The 23,870-nt window shown below is 43.3% G+C and overlaps 1 protein-coding gene and 1 long non-coding RNA gene across 2 annotated transcripts in view; one reads left to right on the forward strand and one right to left on the reverse strand.

Moving 5' to 3' along the window:
• Nucleotides 1-23,870, reverse strand: part of LOC132992953 (uncharacterized) — a 277,165-nt gene that overhangs the window by 21,788 nt on the left and 231,507 nt on the right. The gene's annotated exons all lie outside the window — the stretch shown is intronic.
• Nucleotides 368-4,822, forward strand: LOC132992707 (uncharacterized). Its single transcript, XR_009676360.1, has 2 exons — nt 368-745; nt 4,612-4,822. It is a non-coding gene; the product is annotated as an uncharacterized LOC132992707 (long non-coding RNA).

Here is a 23,870-nt window from a genome sequence, read left to right on the forward strand (position 1 = left end):
CTTTTGTGTGTAAAAAATGAGACAGCTGGAAACAGCATTTCCAACATGTCGACCGCCATTGATGAGACTTCAAAGCCCCCTGCAGGAACAGATGGGTAACGTCACTCAGGCTTCACCCATCAATATTTACAGTCTATGGTCAAAAGCAAGCGGCAATATTTGGTGTTAAAAAATTAAGCTGAATTGGAAGTCAAACAAAAACAAAAAAACTGCAGTTCCTCTATTCACACTATTCATGTCTTTTTAAAAAACAAAGCTCTTGATAAATGATTAATACAGCTCCAAGGAAAAGCAAAACAAGCTCCCTGTCATATTTACTGTGTCATTATTTCTCTCCTTAAGTTCATGTGATATGTCATTTTTTTCTCTCACTCACACATTCAAGGTAGAAGGTTTGTAAGGAGGATGAGAGTAAAGGATGAGTTGATGTGCTTGGCGAAGTTTTGTTTGGAAAGGCAGACTTTTTCAGATGCTTACTAAATAATTTGGGTTACTTGAATTAAACGGACATAAATATCAAACACTGCAGCTTATCAGGTGTCCTCCTTTCCCCATTGGCCGCTGAGCTTGACCCCATCCCCCTCTGGATCAATTTTGTTTAGACGTACAGGACTGACCGGCCTTGTTTGTCGATAGTATTCATGGACAGTGTGTATTAGCCTTCTAACCTACCCCCGATACTCATCCACAGTGATTTAGTGGAGCTGAGAACCATGAATCTACAGACAGGCAGTCGAGACGACGGGTGAGTGGTTTATGGTTTGTTTACGGCGGCTGTTGGGACCTTAACCTGGCAGTGATAAGGGGGGGAGGGGGGGGGGGGGTTGAGAGGGGCTGCAGTAGAGTGTGCAGTCAAATTGCATGCATGTGTTTCTGATTTCTAAATGACCTCCAGTGTTTAAAAAATGAAGCCAATGTGTAAGTGCAAAAAAACTGCAGATCCTCATGTGTCCACTTGAGGCTGGCTCCGAAAGACCCGGAAGTCCCATACACACCCCATATGAAAATGCCTGTTTAGTCAGCTTAAAAATAACTTGAAAAGATTTTGGTCGGATTTGTAAATGTCTTTACCGGCACACATTGTACAAGGAGGGATTGATTTGAATAACTAACATGTTTTGATTTTTTGAAGAATACGAGCTAGCATAATTACGGGACCGTTTCAACTGCATGGTACACAGAGTAGCGGGTTGTCAGCAGATTTAAGACCTGCCTCAGCTCCAGCTCTATTCCTGTATTTGACTAAAAGTTTAATAGATTCAGCATTTCTAATATGGCCACCGCTAAGGACAGGCTTCCAAAACACCCATTCAGAAACGAATGGCTGACGTCATTAAGGCTTCGTCCATTAATATTTCTATCTATCGTATGAGTTCATTAAGTTTGGAAGAACATAACTCAGGGGGGAGGGTTGGAAAGTATGGGTGTGGGATAAAAAGATTGATAGAAAAAAGGGGTACAGCACATCAAGTAAGAGCGGGAATGTAAAAACTGCAGACTGAGGAAGACGATACAGAATGTCCACAAACGTTCTCAAATGCCACAAAACGTTTGAATTCATCACAACTACAACGTTTTAACCCGAGGTCTTCTACAGTCACAAAGAAGTTTCACGTCAGTATCGCAATTAAAGATTTCTACAAAACCTTAAACCATCCATAATGTCATCGATGGTGTTCAATACGGTGAACCAAATTATTTTCAACTGAGAGCGCTGTGATGAACGATGAACTGCATTGATTTTCTGCTGTGGTTCAGTGGGTAGCAGCTCGTTAGCAGTAAGCTTTAGGTCTCAACTCTGTCTCTTTCCCTCATTCTAAAGTGAATAAAATGTTGGTAGAGTCAGAATTTTTAACACAGACAGTGTTGAGCTTCAAAAAGCCTCTTCAGAAACCAATGGGTGATGTCACTGAGAGTACGTCCATGTGCTATACGGTCTATAGTAACAGTGCTGTGTGGACTAAACCAGAAAGTCAGTCTGTTAAAGAAAAGGAGGAAAGTCGGGGACAAATCTCAAATGGAATCTCTATTATTCTATTCACCTTCAGGGAACACATCGATGTTGTAAATGAACAAGTGACAAAGCAGTTCTTGACTATATTCATCCCTCAACACAACTTTGTTAAGCTCACTATCCATCACTGGAAGCACCTCATAAAAGATATGAGTCCAAATATCACCCAACAAAGGAGTGCTTCTAACAGAGTGCCGGTCAGATCATTAGCCTCCATTGATGTCCCCTTTAAAGGCATTACCCTTCATAAATGATAGCCCTGTCCATTAGTGACAGTGCATAAAATAAGCTGCTTGACTGCTGATGAGAACGCCTCGCTATCAACGGCCTCTGCTACTCTGAGACCCTGCGACTAAGAAGGACCATTCCCTGTAGGAGAGAAAAGGCACTAAAGGCGGGCATCCATTATCTTTCCCTTGGTGCTAAAAAAGACAATAAAAACTCAATGAAATGTCTGAGAGAGCAAAACCTGCAGATTCAAAGCGTTAGATGCCGTTCTTGTTGGAGGTGAGAGGTTTTATGTGTTAGTGGTATAATGCAGGCAATCTGCTGCACAGTGTCAGAATTCAACAAATATGTAGTATGCAACGTTGAGGTGACGTTTGTGAAAGTCTTCATAAATATAAATTCAAGAGAGATTTCCAAAGGACATCTGGTTAAATCAGTCAGCTGGAATTATTAACCCAACACAAAGATTGTGTCTGCAGGCCGAAAAGTTAGCATACATCATCTAAAAGCTTACTCTCACTGGATTAGTATCACCCGGGGACCTCTGATCTTTTGGAATAATTGTGGATGACATCTGTGTTATCTTAATCCAGTGAAGACAAAAAAATGTAAAATTGTAAAAAGTCAAAATTCCAGGGCGGATTACCGACCATTTTTAAGCAAACATGGACGTCCTCTGAGTCCCATTTGGCATCTCAGTAATTTAGGGATGGTATGTTTTTTTTTTTTAAGAATCACAGAAAGAATCATAGAAATTACTGATCAAATCGACCACTGATTCAAAGATAAGTATGATGTCGTACAAATAGCTGTTCACTTCATTCTCACATTTGCCAAACAAAGTCTGAAGAAAGAGCTAAATTCCACCAGATCATCAACTTCAAAGTGCAAACAAGCAGAGGAGGCTAATCCTCCGCGTTAGCAACATTGGCGTCAACTTTGACGGGAAGTCAGTCACCGAAACAACATTAAAACATCCGGTTTAATTTCAGAATAAAAGGCTCCGTTGTGACGGTTCAGAACAACAACCACACCAAACAATGTGTTTGTTTATGTTTTAAATGGTTTTATACGGTTTGATAACACATACATCGTATTACCTTTTAAATTATCGCACCACATCCGTTAACATGAAGGAGGCGGGGTTAAGTGACCTATACTGCAGCCAGGCAGCAGGGGGAGCTCTTAACAATTTGGCCTCACTCCTAGGCAGCTGTTTTCTCCGTCCATCTTTATATACAGTCTCAGGCTGGGCCGCTTTAATGTTTTCTTGGGCAGGTTCTTCATCTCTTCCCGTCTAATGTCAATGGTGTTTACATTTAAGACAGGGGGAAAGGAGGGAAGCTGATTCCAAAGATAAGTTAAATATCACATTCCAGGTTTACAGCACAGCTTCCTGTTTCCCTGCTCTCATGGTATGCTTCCTACAGCATCTTCCTGTGAAGCCAGAGAAAGCTTTCTTTTTTCCCTGTTTTTCTAAAACATCTCTTGTTGATTACCCTTCAGAGAAAATTGGACCAAATACAACTTTGAAATTACACTTCAAAAAAAGCTTGAAAGTGTCTCATGCTGTAGCATCATTTCAGGACGAGTCTGCTAAATCACTGCGGTGTCGAGGGAGAAAGTGGACCAAAACAAACTCATCAGAAATGTCATTTGAATCCACTCGAGAAGGTTTCCTCACAAGGCTCCGGGGCTTGATAAAAGTTTGCCACCAAAAAGTTGAGTAAAACTTTTGTTGGAAAGGATTAGGCTTTTGTGTGCTTGAAGCTAAAACAACACATTCAAAAAGTGACAATTTAACTGACAGATTTCAGCAGCAGGCGGAGGCATCAGCTGTTTTATGAACGTGATTACTTCCCATTGCTGTCACTCATGCTGTCACCGAGTTGTCAGTTTGAGGTTACTTTGTCATGCACTTAAAAAAACACAACATAATTAAATCTACTTGTGTGATAAGTTTTTAGTGAGCTACACTAACAGCAGCATGCTGATTACAAAAAGACATTTCTCCTCTTACCTCGGGCAGTTGAATGATGTCTGACTGCAGGATCAGTCCAGGGCTGTTTGTTATCTGCAGCTTAGCATCACCGCACTGGACTGCTGACTCATTTCCTAATGTGAAAGCTATTGTCTCTAAGATGCTCTCACGTCCTGTCTTAAGTACAATTATAAATCTCCTGCTGTCAAACTGAGTGCTTCTACTTCTGTCCTCGACATCTAATGAATGTTTGGCGCTGACTCTGCTGTACTTAAGTTTCCCCTCTGAAGGAAACGTGTTAAATCCTTCATCATAAAGGTGAGAGGACGGCTGTTAGCAGAGTTCATCACAAATATCTTTACACACTTTTTTTTACTCCACACCACAGACTGTAAATATTAATGGATGAAGCCTGGGTGATGTCATCCATGTGTTACTGCAGGGGGCGCTGGAGGCTCATCGGCAGCCGCCGCCATGCTGGAAATGCTGTCTCATCTTAACCCCCAATCCCCCCACATACTCCACACGCCCTGCCCCAATGGATCCATTTCTGGAACGTGAGCGCAGCCATCCCGTGGGAATAAAGAGAAATACTACAAACAACATGTTGCTTTGTCTTTCTGAAGATAATCTGTTTTTCGTTTTGACGTAATGTTGATAAAGTGATGAAAAATATGATCTCAACTCCGTATACTGCATTTTATTTTGGAATTCACTGGACGCTCTGTGCGTTTCCTTGTCTGACTTCCTGTCCGGGTTGTCATATTCAGTCCAGCTTGACGCGTGCCTGCAGCTGGTGGAACGCTGTGGAGAAGGACCGCGGCGCCCGCTGTGTGAACACAATGGTTGACTTGAGTGGTAGTGAACTAAGGCGTAGTGCTCGGCGCTGATGGAGTATGTGGAAATTGGGCGGTCATTCCCCGCTCTCGCTCTCTCCCTGATTTCCAACCCTATTCACTGTCCTGTTCCTACAATAAAGGCAGAAAAAGCCCAAAAAGAAATCTAGAAAAAAAAACAAAAAAAGGAACTAAGACGGGATAAAAGCGATAAAATAAAGAAAGACAAATACGGTTAAAGGGATTCCAGCAGTTAAACAGATAAAAGACAAGAATTAGTAAAAGCCATAACAGTAATAAAAGGAAATAATGGCAATAAATGATAATATTAGAATTTGAGGGTGATAAATGAGTAAGAAGAATTCTTCAATATTAGACGAGATTAAAAAAGTAAAATGACGATGAAGAGCCAATAAGACGACGACATCACATATAAGTCTATAAAGAAGAGATGTCACCAGTTCTGCACGGCGTATCTCCATCAGGCAGGTCGTTCCAAAGCCGACGGGCCCTTAGGTCAAAACACACGAGACCGGCACATTTCTCAAAATAAAAATGCTAATTCATGCCTTGGATTATAAGTTTCACATCGTTTGTGAGAAAAAGGATCAGCAGGCGAGTGCGAAAAATGAAAAATAAAACTCATATAGGTGACTGTGGTCGCAGTGACACCACTTCAGGGACGGAGGGAGGACAGAAGGAGGCCGCTTATTGTCACACTTGTTCAGTATTCCTCTCCCCTCTCTCTCTGACTTTGTTCGCTCTCCCCCAGCTGCCCACAGGAGGCCTCCCGACAAATGAAGGGATTTCTATGCTAGTGGAGTTTTCTGTCATCAATCCTGTTTGCCATGCTTCAGTCCCTGCCTGTCTTCTTCCCCTCCCTCCCTCCCTCCATCTCTCCATCTCTCCATCCATCCATCCTTCACTCCACTCTTTCACATCCATCTCTCCCTATTCCACCGTGCAGCTCGGTGAATTGATTGCATTGAGCTCATGGAGAAAGGCGTCCTCTGGGGACAGACACTGGAGCACCTCGCCGCCAGGCTTTCTGTTTTAATGAAAAGCTAGAGCCCCAGCAATCACCTGCATTCACAAAGCCCCCCCCCCCCCCCCCCCCCCCCCCCCCGTGCACAGTGGCACACATACAAACTGACACACACATATGTAGCTAGCAGGCATATCCACGCTTATAATGACCTCTCCCATGTGGATTCCTGCTGGCTTTTAAAACAACTAGACTAACCGCCGGGTTTACCTGCTGAATGCAGTTATCACAAACAGTCCCCGCTCACATGGCAGAGTCGTTATAGTGAACGTAGGTCCCTCGTGTTCACACATACAGACGTTCAGTTGTGTATTACTGATGGGCTGATTGTTTTTTCAGCGTCATGTTCTGATGTGTTTGCTAAGGCGTGCAGATGCTCTGACATGCCGCAGGGCCAGAGGAAGTGGGAGAACCACAGAGGATCCTAATGTCTTACACTCCCAGGAAATCAATATGAGGGATCGATCCCTGCTGGGGATGAAGGGCTGTGGGTCAAGCTAATGTGTGCTGTGTGCTCAGGATGATGCGTCTGCAGCATGTGTGTGTGTGTGTGTGTGCTGACACACTGCATATAATTTAAGTGCTATGTCACTATGAGTACAACAGGTAGTCAACAGGTAGGTTGTAAACACCACCATTACACCTGAAGCATTCTTTAGTGTCTTATTAATATCGACTAAATCTAAAATGTAATCTAAATTTTGACTCAGTTTTGTTAAACCTGATAACTCATTTGTTCAATCGTGTTTTTTTTTCAATTAAGAAAACTCACAAAAATCCGGTGATTTTTATCCGTTAGTAACTTTGAAACAGTAATTCATTCATTTATTAGATTTCTGTAATTCCCTGTACTCTGGTTTTTACACATCACAACATAAACAAACTCCAGCTGATCCAAAACGCCGCAGCCGGATTCATGACCCGGTCCAACAGGAGAGAACGCATCACACCGGTTTTAAAGTCACGTCACTGGCTCCCAGTCCGTTTTAGAATGGATTTTAAAACTCTTGTGATCACTTTGAAAGCTTGTAGAGGGTCAGCTGGAGATTACATTGCTGACCTCCTGACCCCCCCTACCAGCCCCCATGCAACCTGAGATCCTCCGGTATAGGTCATTACTTACTATTCCATAAACATGTCTGTCTTTGGTTCTTCCAGGTTCTGATCTCTTCATGTCTTCTATCAGCTCTCTTATCGACGTCATCGTTTTAAAAAGACTTTCACCATGAAGCCTCTCCTCATTAGACTTCAATTCAAATTTGAAATACTATTTTGATTGTGTTTGATATCTTTGGAAAACTGTATTCCCAATTTCTTTTATCAACTATTGTAAACGTGGCAGGCAGTCTGTATGGAACACACTTACAGCCCTATGAATAGTAGATAGATAGAATCTTTATTATCATTGTATACAAGGACACTACGAAACTTTGTTAGCAGCAATCCTAAACAGCAGCGTTTATAAAAACAACAACAACAAAAATATATTTGTAGTGATATGAAAGTATGCAAAAAGTGGCCAGAGATATAGTGCAGGATTAGGGGAGGAAGGCGGCTGCTCGCAGGTCGGGGGAGGCCGCAGAGAGAGCCTCTTGTAGGCTTTGATTCAGGCGGGAGGAGACAAGCTGGAAAACCAGGAGAAGATGGGCAGTGACTGGTCATCACCGCAGACACACTACCTGGAGCATGTTGTGGTTCAGGGTCCAAACATCCGGTGAAAGTTGGTGACCACCTGATGACGTCGTCTCCTGGTTGAAAAGCTGAAGTCACAAGCGACTATAGGTGCAGACGTTTCGATGTTTCCTATAGTAGCTTTAAAAAAGAGACAGAAAAGTCAGCACACTAAACGTCCTTCAAGTTTCCTTTTCATCAGCGCTGATGAAGGCCTCGTGCTGAACGGCGTCCGTTGTTGTTTTATTTCTGTTCTTACCCAGATAAAGGAAACTTGAAGGACATTTAGCGTTCTGACTTTTCTGTACCTGAATTATTATTTACTGTTGAGTGTGCTCTTTTTTTCTGTTCCCATAGCAGCTTCATCATGAGCCTTTTCGTCTGAGAGGTGAAACGCTTTCAAGATCTTCAACCGAGTCCAGTTACCTTTGGATCAAGTTTTGAATTAACCATGATCCTGCATGACTGAGCGACTACACAGCACATCTTTACTCGTTACTCGTCGTCGTTGATTTGGCACGCATGCAGAGCGATTTAAAATCCGTCTGTTTTTTCCGGTCGAGCTGAAAGAAGTGTGTTTGGAGAATAAAAGGCAAACATTTAACAAAAGTTAAAGTTTTTGGATCACTACACACTCACATTAACTGCAGATGTCTCCATGCGGAGGGTAAGTCACTCGACTGGAATGCCTTTGTTTGTGCGTTTACACACTGTGTCTGCACACCTGTGCGCCTCTTGCCTCAGCTGTGATTGGACGCCAGACAGACGAGCTTTTTTATTTTAGGAGTTGATTTTTCTTCTTTTTTTTTCCCATCATGCTGCTGAATCCCGCTGATCAATAATCTAATTCCTGCTGCACGCTGGAGTAATTACCTCCTCCATTATCTGACCACATCTGTCATTATACTGTAAGCCTTCATTAGAGCCACAGGCTGATAAGCATGAAGGGACAGAGAGAAACACTCACACTGCAGACTGATAAGCATGAAGGGACAGAGAGAAACACTCACACTGCAGACTGATAAGCATGAAGGGACAGAGAGAAACACTCACACTGCAGACTGATAAGCATGCACAAACATGCTCCGCATAGTTTTTAAACGGAAACACAAACAGAGAAGGCAGGCCCGTCACCTTCCTGCACTCCCCCCATCTCCACTTCCTCTCTCTCTTCCCAGTCAATCAGATAACCATTAGGCAGTATTGGTCCCTGGGGCGAGTCCCCTCACACACATCTGTGAGAGAGCATTTCCATTCAGCAGGGCGGCTCACCTCCTCGCCTCTCCGTGATAGCCGTCCAGCCCGGGGGGAAATAAAGACGGTCGCGGGCCAAATCAAATCCGCGGCACAGTGGGGGGGGATGGGAGGGGGGGGGAGACGATGGCACGGATCAGCATGTTGCTGGCTTGTTTAGGCTCCTTCTGTTGCGCTTCTTGAGCCAGGCTGGGGGGGGGGGGGGGGGGGGGGGGGTCGGGGGGGGTAGTTTAATGGTTTAATATTGCTAAGACCGCCATGGGCTGCAGGCTTGATTTCCACTGTGGGCAAGTGCCAGGGACGATCCTGGAAGATCATTTTAAAACAATAATCCTGCAAACACAATGCAGAGTCACAGAATGTTTTGGTTGTTATACATCGAGTTAACACGGCTCTCGAGTAGACGGAGCAACGCCCAACCTTCAGCGAGCTGATCTGACACGACTACCACCCGACGTCCCTGACGCCCAGCCTCCACCATCGGACTGTCTCGTCCTCACAACCACCGCCGTCTTCGCTCATGCACGGTTAAATCAGTCTCAATATTCACAAATACAAAAACAAGATTCACAAATGTATTTCTGATTCACACACAAACATTTATAGTTTTGTATATATGTAATAGAAATCCACAAATATACGATATACATATATATTTAAAAAACACGTTTGTATCTTGTTACATTTATATACAGACTGTTCGTCATTAGTGAACCTCACTGCATTTGTGTGTGGGACTTTTGAGACTCCTCTGCCGTGGTTAGATTCACAAATGCATTTTTTTTCAGCAGGGAAATGTCTGCAGCCAATCAGATGTCTCCTTCCTATTCAGCCAATCACAGTAGCGTAGATTCAAGGGGAACAACAGGATTGTGAGGAACACAAAGGACAACTCCTTCCTGCATCCTATCCCATTTGCTCTTTTTGTAAAGCGTCTCCAGATAACACTTGTTATGAATTGGCGCTTTACAGATAATGATTTATGAATTGACCTTTAGAGCGCACACCAGGGTTGTCATGACACCGGGGGCCGTATTCATAAAACTTCCTTGTACAGAGTTTCCCGTAGTGATGAAACTCTAAGAAAACTCTCAGAGTCATGACGTTTAGAAGTTAGAAGTTTAAGAAGTTAAAATTACTTCCTGGTAAAGAGTAAAAGAGTGATTCAAAAAAACACCTCAGCCCTTCAGAGAGCTCCTGAAGTGAGAAACTGTGAGGAGGACTTTGAAGAGTTTCTCAAGCAGAGACAAGCAGAGAGTTCAAATCAAAGTAGTATCAACATGAAGATATTTGGCAACTGGAAAAAAAAAGCACACTGCAGGATTGATGACTTTGGAAGGTTCCAGCAGATATCGATGAAGCTGAGTGATTGACACTCATACAAATCAATAAGATCAACTACATTACATTTACCAGCACGGTAAATAAACATGATGCATGTCTTTGACTGTCAGCATGTGAAGAGGCTACTGCACAGTGTGTTTTTTTTTCAAACAGTTTGTATGACATTTAAGACATTGTGTAACTTTTCCATCTTAAAATAGTCGTTTCAAATTTGAGCCTTACACCCAGTTACTGCTCGCATCAAATTTAAAACTCTGCTGCTCGCTTACAAAACAGCGACAAAAACGTCTCCTCCTTACTTTAACTCTCTCCTCCAGGTCTACACTCCCTCCCCCCCACTACGCTCTGCCAATGAAAGGCGTCTGATCCAACCTTCTCAACAGGGTCCTAAGTCTCTGACTAGACTCTTCTCCTCTGTCGCCCCCCGGTGGTGGAATGAACTTCCAAACTCCATGTGATCTGCAGAGTCCCTCTGCACCTTTAAGAAAAAGCTAAAGACCCAGCTCTTTCATGAATACCTACTAACTTAATGATGATGGTCTCCATATTATTGATGATGATGATGGTAATGACGATGGTTTTTGTTTGATAACGACGACTTATAAGATGGTTTCTATACTGATTAGAGCTCTCAAGAACTGCCCTCAATGTTGTGCTTTGCCTCTGGTCACTTCCTGTCAGCACCTGTGTGTCCAATCAGACTCAAAGCTGATCGTTTGCTCTTACTGACATTGTTCCCTTTTTTCTAGATCCTTGCTTGTGTTGTTCTTACTCTCTGATGTACGTCGCTTTGGATAAAAGAGTCTGCTAAGTGAATTGTAGAATTGTAGAATTGTAGAATTGTAGAACAACAACTTTTAACATCATCTCTCCATGTCCACAGATCGCCCCCGACGCCTGTTTATAGCACAATGTAAGATTGGCAGCGAGAACTAGGTACTGCTTTACCCGTCTTGGTACTGTTCATACAACAACTGAGGACTGGGAAGAAGAGAAAAAAGAGAGAGCGACTTAACAAATAGCAGAGCGTACATCCATGCAGATATTCAGAAGAGATTGTGACATAACATTAGGCTGTATCGTTATCATTGTGTCATGTTTAGCAGCTTTAAGAGGTGCAGAAGGTCAAATAACCCAAGTTATGTCTCAGGTTTATTTTTGTCAATGTACGACTTTCTTCTAATATATTTCCAATTTTATTCTCCTAAATGTTTGACTTTAACCCCAAAATCTCAGATTTTTTCCCCATTTGGCCCTAATAAGAATGTAAAAGTAACGAAAAGTATTGTTTTAAAACACCTTCAGAATGTATTACACATTTTTAACAGTTGTAGTGCTTACAAGGCTAAAACACACACACACACACACACACACACACACACACACACACACACACACACACACACACACATAATGTCACTGTACTGTTTTTAGACATCACTATAAAGCCTTTTTCAGCGATTGTCCCCCTTGTTAGTCCTTTCAGCAAAGGCAGCAGTCATGCTGCATTAACATGAGGCACGGAGATAAAGGCCAGTGTGTGACAGCAGCTGGCAGGTCACTGAATTCAACGACCTTTCTAGATTAGACTGATGTAGCATCGTTTCCAGTTGTGTGGCGCCGTACTCGGCCAGTATAACTGCTGTTTATTGTTTTGAAAACGATTGTTAGATTGCATGGAAAACAGAATGAAGCTGTTTGTGTTTTAAATATCTGCGCGTTCATGCATTTCCGCCCCATGTTTGCCCTCACATCACCTCTCTCTCTCTTTAGCTTGTTGAGGCTGACGCGGTCTGACCCGAGAGAAAGAACCCACCGTCGTGTTCTTCATCATCTGCTGTCTCCTCGTCCCCTTAGCCGCTTGTTATACGACCGGCTATAAGCCCCGACGGCAGTTTGCTAATGGTGTCAGCGGACTTCAATTAGCTCCCTGCCACGCTCGATCGCACCGCCCTCTCTGCCGGGGAGAGGGGCTTTAAATTGTCTGAAATACCAGAGCCATTAAGTGTGAATGCTTAATGGAAGTTTAAACAGAGAGCCGAAGAGGAGCAGGCAGATGGAAGTGAGGAAACATCAGGTGAGGGGGGCAGTTTCAGGCTTTGTTTTTTTCCCCCTGATGTTTCCTCTCTGCTAACTGGCTGAAGGTGATAAACACATTATGTCTGCAGAGGCCGTTTGTGGAAACACACTGCACATGACTTCACTTTCCAAAACAACAGGAGAAGCATTCATTCACATTATAATACACCCAGAGTCCAAGGGTCAACAGAAAGATAAGATGCTTTATAATAACCAAGCAGCAACCTCTGGTGTTGAAATTGAAACACATGCAGAAATGCAACAAAAAAAAACACAACATCCTGCAGTTCCTAGAGTGGCCACTTGAGGCTGGCTGCAGAAGCCAACATATACACATTAAGGTCGCTTGTGTGTGTCTGTACACAAATCGACAGATAGCTAACAGACTTCAAGAGAAACGAGAGGCTGGAGTTCATCCAAAATGCTCTTTGCTGGTGTCCTCACTATCATGCAGTGGTTCTCAACTGGTGGGTCGGGACCCAAAAGTAGGTCGCGGAGCCATTTTCAGAGGGTCGTAAATGCTGTCAAAAAGTCTATGAATCGCCTTTTTTGAACAGGTTTGTTTCATTCAGTTCATTCGTTCTATCAGGCTTCTTAACGTCTGAGGTCCAAACTGCACAATTCGTCTTTAAATAAATCTGATTGGTTATAAAAAATTTAAGAAATTTGGGTCGCGGTTTTTCATGAAGGAGTAGTTGGTGGGTCCTGAGGCTCGACCAGTTGAGAACCACTGAATTAAAGGATCAAATATTACATGTCCACATACATTTCTCAATGAGAGCCACATCTTGGAGTACAAAGTAATGTAGTAGCTGTATGTAACATTAAAAGTCAAATCAAAAATATACACAGCCAAATACTAAATATTTACGATGTAAAAAATTTACATTTTGCAATTAAAGCTAACAAATCACCACAACATAAAGCACTAACGCTATCTTAAACATTACTTTTTTAGCTGGCAAATAATCATTAAAGGAAGAATATGTGATTTTTTTGATCCAGCAGATGTCGCCCATGAGCACCAGCAAAACAACTCACGCTGCATTGTTGTGTTAGCATGCTAATGCTAGCGCTCTTTAGCTAGCTCGTGGCTTCACACTGCATGTTATTCTTCTTTACTCTAGTCCCTCAAGACGCAAGGGGATGAGCCGGCCGGCCGTCCCGTCCATGTAGACACGTTGTAGATACAAATATATGAAGCAGTTCAAGAGAACGAACACAAAGAGCTGTACTTAAAAATAAATTCACAACGGATGCTTTCCAAGGCACAAACGAGGGAAGGAAAGAAAAATCTGCTCGAGCTGCAGGCAGACCCCATGGCAATAACTGAAGCCTCTCCTAATTAGATTCTCGTAACTGTGATTCACATGACTTAAACTGACCAATCAGAAAATATAGCGAAAAATAAAATTCTCTGAAATTACCAGCAGGGGGAAGAGAAACAAATGAGTTGAAACGTTGCTGCTTCTCAAGAAAGTGTGAAGGTTTAGCTTTCCTGAAACTCAGGATGAAAGGTTCAAAAGGTTTATTGCAGGTTATGAATGCAAACAGGGGAAAACAGTCTTTGTTTAGCTGAAGGTAATTCAAAGAGGATATCCAAGTTCCTGCAAGCGGTGACTTGAATCGTAATGGCGGTGAGGCTGCCGGCGTTCAGGAGCGCTGGGTCAATCGGAGCAATACACTGGAAGAGGAAAAGGAAATAGAACAATAGTCTGCTGCTGTGAATGAAGGAACCAGCGGTCAGGAACGCCACACAACCTCTGAAACCAGAAACACGGGAAAAACAGATCCAAAAAACACAATACAAGCCCAAACCTGAGAACAGGTTAAGAAAAACATCCCACTCAAAAATAACAAAATAAACAAAGGCTGTGTACACACTGTACAGGGGATGGGTTTTTAATCACTCATCCATTTTTATTTTATTAAGCTCAAGAATTATTAACACATTTAGATAATTAGGGGCATGGCAGGCCTATCTCAAGACTCATCAAAAGTGAGGTTGAGAAAGTATTTCCAGTTAGTCGAGCGCCATCATTGGGTTTCATAATTCCTCTTCAGAAACCAATGGAAGACTTCACCGAGACCATGTCTCTGTTTATACAGCCCAACAACGGTGGTCATCGTACCACTCAAATGCCACGCCCCCCATTTGTGCAAATGTAACCCAAACTCTAAACCTTACTATAAACAAAATGGATGAGTTTTGCCAAAAGTCACCATGGACAATTTGTACGGATCAAGAAATTAGCTATCGAGAACAAAACCAGGATGTTAACATGTTTGTTTCTGCTGTTGAAAATGGGACCTGATGGGGATTTGTTTGCTTTTTGAGCCAGCCTCTAGTGGACACTTGAGGAACTGCAGTTTTTTGGCAGTTCGTCGAGTGTTCAGCCTGTCGTTAGGTTGACTGAAAGTTAGACTGAGACAGGATTTCCAACAAGGCGGCTGCTGCTGCTGATGAGCCTCCGGATGCAGACGGCTGACGTCTGTTAATATTTACAGTGTATGCATAAAATCACACTTCCTCATGGCTGATTTAAAAAGTTTTTAAACACAAGTAGAGAAGTGAATGTTGAAGCTTCATTTCAAGTCGTCTGATTTATCACAAAATAGACTTCACAGCTTAGCATTTGTTCTTCAGTCATCCTTTTTGGACTGAGGCAGTTTGAGAAAGATGTCACAATACATGTTTTCACACATCTTCATGCAGAAGAAAATTACCTCCATTGTTTCTTTGCATTTGTAGAAAAAGATAAAGGGGGTCTTTATCTGTTGTTGAATCTTCCCTCTCACTGTGCGTTTTAGTTTCTGGATTACTCGCCGTGGTCTGGAGTGACTCCATGTTTGAATAAAAAGTGTTATCGATCTGCGTTTCTGAAAGAGAATAACGTGCCAGGAAATCTTTTTTTTTCTCTTTGTGCTAAAAAAACTGCTTCAATTCAGACCCAGTCGTGGTTTGTGAGACACACAATTCAAGCCGCCAGAGAAGGAGAGGATAACTGTTGGCCAGGAAACACACATTAGCTTTTATAGGGCAGCAGGTGGTATTTTTCCACACTTGAGAATTTTCACACAAAAAGCCAAAGCCTATGTGTGGGGACAGCGGCAGAGTGTGGATATTGAGTATTTCTGGAGCAGAATAAAGAGCAGAGGGAGGAAAGTTTGCGTGACGACACCCCCTCTAGGCTCAGACAGAGTGGGCACTTTTTCTCCCTAAGCATGTGAGGCTTTCAATTTCGGAAAAACGAAAAGAGAATTTTCTTCTCATCTCATCAAACAAGCCAGAGGCGCAAAAACATCTTCCCACATGTGCTCAAGTACAATCTCTCTTTGCCAGGAGAGATATTTAGGCATAAAGCTGCCAATGTGGCGGATCAACCGTTGGCAGATTTGGGTTGTCTAGACACAGCAGGTGTCTGGAAATAGAATCCATTTATTTCTGTCTCCCAAGCTCCTCATATCATATCTGCCGACTGTTAAACTCAACTAGATGGTGCTGAAACCTTCATTAAAGATCGCCTCGTAACATAGATGTGAAGTTTGTCCAGGAATATTCATTCACCTATTCCAACCTGAACTAAAGCTTAATTTAGACCCTGTTATTGTAAATAGTTCATACATTTCAATAGTGTTGTAGGTGAGAACAAACTAACCCAGACTGAGGAAAGACCAAGACATACCCAAGACCGGATAGGTCCGAGACCGAGGCAAGACCAAGATGTTTAGGGACCGAGACCGAGTCAAGACCAAGACCAAGGCAGGGCGAGACTGAGTCAAGACCAAGACATTTAGGGATCAAGACCGAGTCAAGACCAAGACATTTAGGGATCAAGACCGAGTCAAGACCAAGACATTTAGGGATCGAGACAGAGTCAAGACCGAGACCAAGGCAGGGCAAGACCGAGTGAAGACCAAGACATTTAGGGATCAAGACTGAGTCAAGACCAAGACCAAGGCAGGGCGAGACTGAGTCAAGACCAAGACATTTAGGGATCAAGACCGAGTCAAGACCAAGACATTTAGGGATTGAGACAGAGTCAAGACCGAGACCAAGGCAGGGCAAGACCGAGTGAAGACCAAGACTTTTAGGGATCAAGACCGAGTCAAGAGGAAGACATTTAGGGATCGAGACCGAGTCAAGACCAAGACGTTTAGGATCAAGACCGAGTCAAGACCGAGACCAAGGCAGGGCGAGACCGAGTCAAGACCAAGACGTCTAGGGATCGAGACCGAGTGAAGACCAAGACATTTAGGGATTGAGACAGAGTCAAGAGGAAGACATTTAGGGATCGAGACCGAGTGAAGACCAAGACATTTAGGGATCGAGACTGAGTCAAGAGGAAGACGTTTAGGGATCAAGACCGAGTCAAGACCGAGACCAAGGCAGGGCGAGACCGAGTGAAGACCAAGACGTCTAGGGATCGAGACCGAGTGAAGACCAAGACATTTAGGGCTCAAGACCGAGTCAAGAGGAAGACATTTAGGGATCAAGACCGAGTCAAGAGGAAGACATTTAGGGCTCAAGACCGAGTCAAGAGGAAGACATTTAGGGATCAAGACCGAGTCAAGAGGAAGACATTTAGGGATCAAGACCAAGGCAGGGCGATACCGAGTCAAGACCATAAATATCACTGAAAAATCTTCATCTTGTGTGCAGCGGACGTGTCACTCATTTGACTGTAACACTGGGAAGGTTGCGGACGTAACCGGGGAGATAAAACGTTTTTTATTATTTTAGAAGTTTTCCTTCTAACCAGTAATAAACTTTAAAAAAAAGCCGATCAGGGTGGTTTTGACCAGTCTTAATTTAAAATCCAGAGTCCACCGAGACCGCTACGAGACAGAGTAAAAATGCTTTCTATTGCGAGACGAGACCTTCAAAAAGTGGTCTTGAGCCCAAGACCAATTTCATGTTGACCCTTTCATTTCCCAGAAATCTTAGCATGTCTGTACATTTCACTTTTTTCCGATTTATGTATTAATAATGTTTTATGAAATGTGCTCTTTGGCATGTTGTGTCTAGGTTCCCCCTAGACTGAGGACATAACAACTTGAAAGTTATGCCCTCAGCTCGTAAACATTAAAGCCAATGTAACTATAATGGGGATGAAATAATAAACACTGTTTTTTTACTCGCATTTCTGCAAATCGCACAGACGGAAAGATTCTTGAAAAGATTCTCGTCCTTCACATTAAGTCCTCATGACTTCATGTCTGAGGTGAACTGAAAACCACTGTGGCAATTTTGGATGTTGTTCATTTCTCCTCGTGAGCTAGCAAACGCTAACTGCAAGCTCTCTAAGCTAATGTTACTAGCGTGAGAGGTTAAAGGTCAAACTCTCGCAATACCAAGAACGCTAAACACAGTCTGCAGGACAGGAAGCGAAACCTCATTGAGCCGATTCATGACTTTGAAACCAGGCCATCGACTGGTTCTTAGTTCATTTTTATTAATCCATGGCTCCATGGACTGATTCACTCGGATCTTTAATGTTGAATATCTGTTACTGATTCAAACCGCTTTATCTTTACACCTCCAGTGGTAAACTGTAGAGATAGTCCAGAAGTCAATAAACTCGAGCCTCCAGTCATCTCGGGGGATAAAAACAAAAAAGCTGTTTCAACTTGTCAATGTCACCCTGTGATGGGCGGCCCCTCAGTGATCGATCACTGCTGACAGGAGTCCTCCCACAGGAGCCGGCTTCAGAGCTGCTGTTTCATCTGCAAACAGCATCAAGTGGATGAATAGATTGAGATTTCCTCCATACGCGTTAGTAGTAACTAGTAACTTTTTTTCAGCATGCCCAGCACATATATATTAGTTCAATCAGGAGAATAGTTGAATTAAGAAAATCATTTATTACAATGAATAATATGGAAATGTGTCTTGACAGAAATATTTTGGGGTGGGCGGCAGAATAATCCCCCACCATGGAGTCCAGACCCTTGTGGATGTGAAGCTGATAACTTGATGAGACCGGATGGGATGAGAATTGATGGATGATGATTCTGCGAGATGGTGATGTTGGGGAGGTGGAGGGGCCGCACGAAACATCAGCAATGAAGGAACTAATTAGGCAGAGAAAGAATTATATTCAAAAGGGGAGCAGAACGATGAAAGGTTGAAAATGAGGTCGGAACACCATGCCATTGGTTAGATGAGTACCGCTGACGAGACAAGTGATTATCCAACGACAGCCCCAGAAAATGACAGCTCGAGAATGACAGTGGAAACGTGAGTAAGCGTCTTCCCGACTAAACGCTAGAGCTTCATTTCTTTAAGGCTCCAAAGAAACACAATACTGTAAGCAGCCATGTTTCTCTGTTGGGTCGGGAGCTCAAACTCTGTTATAATGTTGAACTGCATTGTGCTGTGTTCCAGATTATAAAACACACAGTAAGTATAGGTCAGGGTATTCATTCTTAATAATTAATCAGAAACTTAAAAGAGTTTAATACGACCCAGGGAGACTTGGTCTGTGTTCAAGTCATAGACTGTATATTAAATATGGCACACACACACACACACACATGAGGCTACACACACTGTCCAAGGTGAATCCATCCACCCCCACTTTCATATGAAAGGGAAATGAGGGCTGTGAATCTGTCACTTCAAGGTTTGACTTCCAAGCTTTGGTTTCCTTCCATCCATCACGTCTTCCTCCTTATCTTTATCTTCAGGATACTTCACAAACACTCCCACTGGGAAAGATATCCCACCGATATCTTCACTATTGTAATATGAGTGTGATGCTTTTAACTAAATAACAGACCAGTGTTTGTACTTTTCACAGCCCCCTTGTGTATTTTGCAAAACACCGCTTCATAGAGTTCCTTGAGCCTCATTAATAGTAAGATGTGCTGAAATGAAACAGACTTGGCTTTACTTCACAGCTTTCCTTCTTCCTCCTCCTCCCCGTCTCTCCAGGGTTATTATCACACACCCAAAACAAATCCTGCCAAATGACTGAAGCCCGCAGCCCCTCAAAGACAGAACATGAAATGATTCTGACTGCCATGTTTCATCACAATGGACGCTTTAAGGTAACGACTTCATCGCTCTCCCGCTGAGCCAGTTAAAAGTCGAACACACTGCGACACCCAAACCAGATCTTTAATGACAAACTGTGTCCTGGCTTTGGTATGAAATGAGATCTTGGCTGTAGTTCCAGACGTATAGGGATTAGCTGTTGATTGGGTTGGAGTCTGGGATCTCCTACTGCGCACAGGCCTGTGATCAGACGTCCTGCCGCTCCATGTAGGAGGCCGCGTCCAAGACCCACCTCTGTGCCAGCTTGGTATGGGTTAAGATTTCATCTGCAGTAGGCCTGGAACACAATTTTCATTTTCCCGTCATTCTTTGGTATTATAACATGTATATCTGACACCCACTGAAGAATCTGCAGTCGCACCATTAATTTACTCCAACCGAGCTTCCCACCCGCTCTTCTTTAATGGTCTTGGAGAAGTTGTCTCGTTAGGTTGAAATACACTTTTAAGCAGAGATGGCTGGTATAAATGGTCCTCCTTTCTTATGTACCTTAAAATGGATTGTTGAAGGGGCGCTGGTGGGCGCAGTAGATCATACATGCGCCCCCCATGCGCAGAGGCTTAAAGGGATACTTCGCTCATTGAAACATGAATCTGTGTTGACATTGGGTCATATATGTAGAAATGTGAACTACATTTTGAAGTTGGTGCCTTCTTGGCCGAGAAAAGGCAGAAAGTGTCTTTTTGGCTCATGTGGATGAAAGACACCAACTCCCAGAATGCACAGCTGCGCAGGCCACTCCCACTAAGGTCAGGTTTACAGTCATATTTACTTCAACACATAAGGCCGTTTCCTCAACTGATTCCAAGATTTCTGTAACCGGCCCCGGCTCCTTGCTGCCGACAGGCAGGCCTTATGTCTCGGCTGCTGAGCTGGCAGCAGCGGCCAGCAATATAGCCGCGAGACGGTTGCTACACAGGCCGGTCTTGTGTCTTGGCAGCAGCGCCGGCCCCGGCGGCCATTCTGGGAGTGAGTTCCCACCCACTGATCTGTGATTGGTCTGTAGCTTCAGTGGTTGAAAATATGAGGAACTAGCATTGTAGTTTCACCTCGCTAACCGCAACAGCTTCCGATGACGCAAAAATCGTCATTTTGCGTCATCGGAAGCTCCTTTTCAAACTTAAAAATACAAAGATTTCCCATCTCAGGGGAAAATGAGAGCGAGAAATACGGCCATTCAAAAATACTACCAGGTTTCTAATGATACAAAGCTTAATGCAAATGGGTGAAGTATCCCTTCAAGTCCTCCAGGTGGACGGCCCGGATCCGACCTGTGGCTCCTTTCCTGCATGTAATTCCCTCTCCCTGATTGCTAACTCTTTCCAAGGAGACTGCTAGCCGTCGGTCCGTCAGTGAGCGGTCGTCGCCCTAGTTTTTGCTGTGTGTCCCAGTTCAACTTTTTGGCCAAGTCAAAGGCGTTGTCCAATCTGCTTGGTGTGTCAGGGCCTTAAGAGAGCAGAGACTCCTGCTGGACTGATACCCGGCCTTATACATTTTCTCCATCGTCAGATGACAGACGCTGGAGTTCGTCTATCTGATCAAGCTGACTTTAAGTGTCCTGTTGCCGAGGAGAGAACAGTCACTGTGGCAGACTGTGGGTGTCATCATCAATCACACTACATATTGATTAATATTGGCATAGAAGCAGCACTGGAGTAGGATAGATGATGCCAGCAGAGGTGTGGAGTGAGCAACAAGGATTGATCAGCTTGGTCTCTGTCAGTGTGGCCAGCAGGATTGTGGTAAGCTGTGGTGCCAAATCGGGATCTGTGTATTGCACTGATAGACAGCAAATCGTATTAATATCACGGCAGCAGGCTGATGCTATCATAGTGCTTAAAGTTCTTTGTCTGCAGACTGTTATTAAAGGACAAATCTGTAAGATATCTACTGAATGAAATGATAAAGGTATCTTACTATCTGATCAGACATTAAGGAAACATGCTATGTTGAAGTGCTGGCTTCTCTGACAACAATGCAGCAGCCAGTATGTCCTCCTTCTAACTTTAGATTCTGCTCCTGAATGCTCTGGATTTGTTTGGACCAGAGAAGGTAGGCGGTTTTAAGGCGACCCCACACAGCCGTTTTGGACGCCCCTCGGTTTGTCAGATATGAGAGCAGTTATCAGGTCAACAGGTGTTGCAGCGATGGAAGCGGGCAAGAGAAGTGGTTCAGATAGAAGTGATTGTACCCGACCTAAAAAGCCTCTGCATGTTTCTAATAAGCTCCACGAGCAGAAACGTGCTCAAACTAGGATCAATATTGGAGATGCTTTTTGAAAAATGGAGAGAGGTTAGAACACAGAAAGGTTTACAGACCCATGCAGAGCTGGATAAACACTGAAGCTTCAGAGTCCACCACATGGCAACCTGCGTGAGCATGGACTCACCTAGAGAGGGGGGGGGGGGGGGGAGACAGCTCAGACAATGTTTTGAATTTAGACTGCAGTACCCGTTTTAAACACTATGTGTCAGAGTTACATATTGCTCCTTTAAAGAGCTGGAGCTGAGGAAGAGCCGAGACTACTAGATTGCTACTAGGATGCTTTTTTAACGGTGTTTCTTTGTATGTTGTGTCTGTCCCTATCAAATAAACCATACATAAATAAGTTTGGGTTGAGATAGCATTTTCAATATGGCCACCGCCATCACTGAACTGCAAAACTCCCCTCCAGAAACCAGTGGGTGATGTCACTGAGACTTTACAATACAATTCAATTTGTATTTTTATTCTGTTTAGCTTTTCACTTCAAGTCTTGTTTTATTTTTGTCTCAGTCTACACTGTAATAACTTTATCATTTATTCACTTGAAATTTAGGATAATAGGATCTTGATGTATGTGTACCATCTCTCCAGTCCACTGAACACCTGCAGCTGACACCTGAGCTCATTTCCCCCCACAGTATAACAAAGCTCTCGTGGCCCTCTGTACACATCTGTTATCTAGATTTATGAGTCTTATTTCTGCTGGCAAAAAAAAATGAAATTGGACACATTTATACAGCGTTGTATAAACAAGAGAGTTTGAAACCTATATATTGAAACATCTCTCTCTGTCTCAGACACACACACACTTAGTTTTTTCTTGTTTCAGTGAAGAATTGCTTCGTGCTTCTTATGGGCGCCCTGAATCGCCGGCTCGGGTGTGCGATGACGCCAGCAGCTGAGCCCTTCCCACCAGTGATTCATTGCTTTAATCACTCCGGCTCTCCAACCTTTTACTAACCATGGCAGGGTTTGACACATCGCTGCCTTCTCAGACCACTCACACCATTTGTCCTATTTAGGACACCGTCTCAACCCCTTGTAGACGATTGGATATTGGCGGTGCGGTGTTGTTAGGAGCTCAGACGACTCGGGTTGAATTACTGAAGAATCTGGTGTGACTGGTGGTTTTTCTTTCTGACCACACCTCCCATCACTAATATCACAAGTTTCTTAAAAAAGTATCCACCCTACATATCAGTTTGACTTGTATTCCTTTTCATTTTACAAAACTGTTGGACTCCAAATCCTCCTGTCCTTGTCTTCCTCTTCCTCCACCTCACATTGTTCAATCCAGAGTGGTCACAACATCATATCCACCGTGCAACAGCAGCCTTTATAAACCTCTTATTGATTTCTCTGCCCTGCTCTGTCTTTTTATTGCTTCATAAAGCGGAAAGTGGATCGATCAATCAATCCTCTTTTATCCATTTGACCACCAAAAGGCAGAGACCTCGGTGACTCTTTTAGGCACACAGGAGGATGGGAAAAGTGCAATCTTTCATCAAATATGATGCTGCTTTAATGTGGGGGAACTGCCAGGGGCGTGTCCAGACTAACCAAGATTGCTGGACTGGGGTGGCCAGACTAAAGGACACTGACTCACACAACATGCGAGCGTTGGATACCGCTCACTGTCCACACTGCATTTGTTAAATGTTACATTCTCTGCTCTGAACTTCAGTTTCCCCTTGCAAAGAGTATGACATCTGGTAAATGGACTTGAGCTTGTTTAGCGCTTTTTACACTGCAGGTGTTGCACCCTTGAAATGAACCGGTCAGAACTCGTCCATCTTCACTTTTAGCAACTTTTATTAAAGAAATGCCCCACAGCTTTACACAAGCTTCATTTTCAGCCTACACACACCTCTGTGTCTTCTTCACTGAGCCTCTCTTAAAGGGCCAGCGTCTTAATCTTAAAAGGTAGATAAAACACACAGTATTTACTGTTTACTCTTACTCTAAATATAAATTAACTTCTGGAAATTAAATTAGTTTAACTAGACACACTGATATAACAAAATGACAGAAAAAGATATGAAAATATGAAAAAGCATTTTCAGCGTGTTACACAGGTCACACCTACACATTCA

Source organism: Labrus mixtus, chromosome 2 (genome assembly GCF_963584025.1).
Source record: "Labrus mixtus chromosome 2, fLabMix1.1, whole genome shotgun sequence".
NCBI lineage: Eukaryota > Metazoa > Chordata > Actinopteri > Labriformes > Labridae > Labrus > Labrus mixtus.